A 4,131-nucleotide genomic window follows, 5' to 3' on the forward strand; every position below is an offset into this window, starting at 1 on the left:
TTCCAATTGGTTCATAGTCTCAGTTAGTTTTACAGTGTCCTTGTTCAGTTTCTGTTTCCATGATCTGTCCATTGGTGAGAGTGCGGTATTAAAGTCTCCCACTATTATTATGTGGGGTAAAATGTATTTTTTGAGCTTTAGTAGGGTTTCTTTTATGAATATCGGTGCTTTTGTATTTGGAGCATATATGTTAAGGATTGAGAATTCCTCCTGACAGATTTCCCCTGTAATGAGTAAAAAGTGTCCTTCCTTATCTTTTTTGATAACTTTTGGTTGAAAATCTACTTTATTCAATATTAGAATATCCACTCCAGCTTACTTTTTGGGACCATTTGCTTAGAAGGTTTTTTTCCCAACCTTTTATTCTTAGATAGTGTCTGTCTTTGTCTCTGAGATAAGTTTCCTGTATGCAGCAAAAGGCAGGGTTTTGGTTATGTATCCAGTCTGATATCCTATATCTTTTTATTGGGGAGTTGAGTCCATTTATGTTAATAGGTATCAAGGAATAGTGGTTTCTGTTTCCTGCTATTGTTGCTTTGGTAGTTTGAATAGGCCTGTGTGTCTTTCTACTTTAGGTTTTCTTGCTTAGTAGTTTTCTTGTTTTTATTATGAGGTGGTTCCCCTTATTGTATTGGGTTTTCCACCTATGATTCGTTGTAGTGCTGGGTTTGTGGTCATATATTGTATGAATTTAGTTTTGTCTTGGAATATCTTTGTCTCTCCGATAGTTTTGCCGGGTATAGCAGCTTGGGCTGGCACTTGTGCTCTCTCGGGGTCTGCATGATGTCTGTCCAAGCTCTTCTAGCTTTCATAGTCTCTGTTGAGAAATCGGGTGTGATTCTGATTGGTCTGCCTTTTTATGTTACATGACCTTTTTCCCTTACTGCTTTTAGTATTCTTTCTTTGCTTTGGGCACTTGGTGTTTTGACTATTGTGTGTCAGGAGGAATTTCTTTTTTGGTTCAACCTACTTTGAGTTCTGTAGGCTTCTTTTATCCTCGTGGTCATCTCATTTTTAAGGGTAGGGAAGTTTTTTTCTAGGATTTTGTTGAAGATATTTACTGTATCTCTTAGTTGATATTATTTGTCCTCTTCTATTCCTATTATTCTTACGTTTGGTCTTCTGATTGTGTCCTGGATCTCCTGCACTTTTTTGGTTAGGATCTTTATCATTTTTTGCATCTTCTCTGACTGTTTTGTCTGTTTTCAATGTTGTCTTCAGCCCCGAGATTCTCTCTTCCATCTATTGTAGTCTATTGGAAATGCTTGCATCTGTGACTCCTGATTTCTTTTTTAGGATTTCTACCTCTAGGGCTGTCTCTTTTAGTGTTTTCTTTATTGTGTCTATTTACGTTTTAAATTCCTTCTTCCATTCCTTCATCTCTTTGGTTCTGTTTTCTTCTAGTTCTTTGAGTGTTTTTCTTGTTTCTTCTTTAAAAGCTTCTAATTCTTTATGCTTTTCCTCCCATTCTTGTTTAAGGATCTCTATCATCATCTTGAGGTAGGATTTCGCGTCTGAGTCTTCTTTTTCTGGAGTGTTTGACATTCTGCCGTTTGTTGTGATGGGAGAGCTGGATTCTAGTATTGCCAGGTTGTCTTGGTTTCCCTGGGGTAAGTTCCTTCGCTTTCCTCTTGCCATCTTGTTGTCAGTGATTGGTTCTCACCTTTCCCTTGTACCTGGCCTGTTTCCCTGGATCTCCTCTGTTCCTGGTGACGGATGTTCAGAGTGCCTGTTTGTACCCCGGAAGCCACCAGCTGGGAACAGAGGGCCCGATGCCACCGGGTTCCTGGATCCCTGGATCAAGACGGGCAGGCGCACACTTTTTGTGTGCTCCGCTTAGATCTCTCTTCCCCCTGAGTAGTCAGAATCGGTTCTCACCCAGTTCTTGCCAGTCCTGTGTTGTCTGGGTCTCAGCTTTTCCTCTCCCTGTGTCTTTTTAATAGGAATTGAGACCATTGATACTGAGAGAAGCCAATGACCAATGACTGAGATTTTCTGTTATTTTGTTGTTGCTGCTGCTGCTGGTGGTATGCATCTGTTTCCTTTTTTTTTTTTTTTTTTTTTTAATTTGTTAGTGTAAAATTTCTTATTACCTGTTTTCGTTTGTGTAGTTAACCTTCTCATGTTACAGTTTTCTATCGAGTACCTTCTGTAGTATTGGATTTGTAGATAGATGTTCTTTAAATTGGCTTTACCACTCAATATCGTATTTTCTCCATCTACAGGAATTTAAATTTTTCTGGGTATAGTAGTCTCAGCTGACTTCTATGGTTCCTTAGAATCTGCGGCCCTTCTCTTTCGGCACTTCTGCTGAGAAGTCAGATGGAATTTGAATAGCTTTGCCTATATATGGTAGTGTCATTTTACTTTGCCTCTTTTCAATATATTTCTTTGTTCTGTACACTTAGTGTTTGGAAACTATGTGCTAAATTGGCTTTCTTTTCTGATCTACTCTATTTGATCTCTATATGCTTTTGTAGAGTTATAGTTGTCACCTTCCTTGGGTTAAGAAAAAAAAAATTTCTGATTTTGTTGAAAACATTTTCTTGGCCTTTTAACTGGGATTCTTAGGTATGGTATTATCATAGTTTTCCAGACTTTGTGAAAGCAGCAGCATCGTTCTTCGTATTTACCACATATGGTCTCAGTATCTAGAACACTCAGTTGGGCAGATATAGCCATTTAAAACAGTAGCAGCGGGCGACAGCGGCTGTGGAAGGCGTGGGTGGCGAGGGCAGCGGGGCTGGGACTGGAACAGCCACCACGGGGACCCGACCAGCCTCGCCAGCTCCTGCCCACAGGCCGCGAGCGCGATGACCAGGCGGTGGCGTGGGCACTAGACCGAGCGAGGGCGAGAGCTTGGATTCTCGCATGGAAAGCACTGAGACCGAGACGAGCAGATGAGTGAACTTGACCAGCTGCGGCAGGAGGCCGAGCAACTGAAGAACCAAATTAGAGATGCTCGTAAAGTACGTGCAGATGCGACTCTTTCTCAGATCACAAACAACATTGATCCAGTGGGAAGAATCCAAATGCGAACCAGGAGAACACTGAGGAGGCATCTGGTAAAGATTTATGCCATGCACTGGGGAACAGACTCAAGGCTCCCTGTCAGCGCCTCTCAGGATGGAAAACTCATCATCTGGGACAGCTATACCACAAACAAGGTTCATGCCATCTCTCTGCGCTCCAATTGGGTCATGACCTGTGCATACACTCCTTCTGGGAATTACGTGGCCTGTGGTGGCCTGAATAACATCTGCTCCATTTACAATCGGAAAACTCGTGAAGGGAATGTGCGTGTGATTCGTGAGCTGGCAGGACACACAGGTTGTCTGTCCTGTTGCGGGTTCCCGGATGACCAGTTCTGCAGACACCACATGTGCCCTTTGAGACATCAAGACCGGCCAGCAGACAACCACGTTTACTGGACATACTGGAGATGTCATGAGCCTGTCTCTTGCTCCTGACACCAGACTGTTTGTTTCTGGTGTTTGTGATGCATCAGTCAAGCTCTGGGATGTCGGAGAAGGGATGTGCCGGCAGACCTTTACAGGACACGAGTCCGACATCAATGCGGTATGTTTCTTTCCCAACGGCAATGCCTTTGCCACTGGCTCAGACGATGCTACATGCAGGCTGGCTGACCTTCATGCAGATCTACTCCCATGACAACATTATCTGTGGTATCACATCTGTTTCCTTCTCCAAGGGTGGCCGCCTCCTCCTCACTGGGTATGACGACTTCAACTGTAATGTCTGGGATGCACTCAAAGCTGACAGAGCAGATGTCTTAGCTGGACACCACAACCAAGTCAGCTGCTTGGGGGTAACTGATGATGGGATGGCTGTGGCAACAGGGTCCTGGGACAGCTTCCTCAAGATCTGGAACTAAGGCCGGTAGCAGGTGGGTGGCTGCCATGGGGACTGGAAAACCATTCTATCCTTGAAGCGTTACAGTCATAGCATATCCTATCCAACCAATCTAACATGGACACCCACACCTCCCCTCAGAACTTCAGAAGGGCAAGATCTTTTTTCCTTAACTTATTGCTGAAACCAAGAGCACACCTCCCATTAAGAGAAGAATCCCTGTGCTGTAAACTAAAACAAATTGTGCAATGTTTTTCC

The 4,131-nt window shown here is 43.4% G+C and overlaps 1 pseudogene across 1 annotated transcript; it reads left to right on the forward strand.

Moving 5' to 3' along the window:
* Nucleotides 1-2,900: 2,900 nt before the first annotated feature.
* LOC308421836 (guanine nucleotide-binding protein G(I)/G(S)/G(T) subunit beta-1-like) lies at nucleotides 2,901-3,895 on the forward strand (annotated as a pseudogene). Its single transcript has one exon. The product of its transcript is annotated as a guanine nucleotide-binding protein G(I)/G(S)/G(T) subunit beta-1-like (transcript).
* Nucleotides 3,896-4,131: the final 236 nt, after the last annotated feature.

Source organism: Micromys minutus (genome assembly GCF_963924665.1).
Source record: "Micromys minutus genome assembly, chromosome: 6".
Classification (NCBI taxonomy): Eukaryota; Metazoa; Chordata; class Mammalia; order Rodentia; family Muridae; genus Micromys; species Micromys minutus.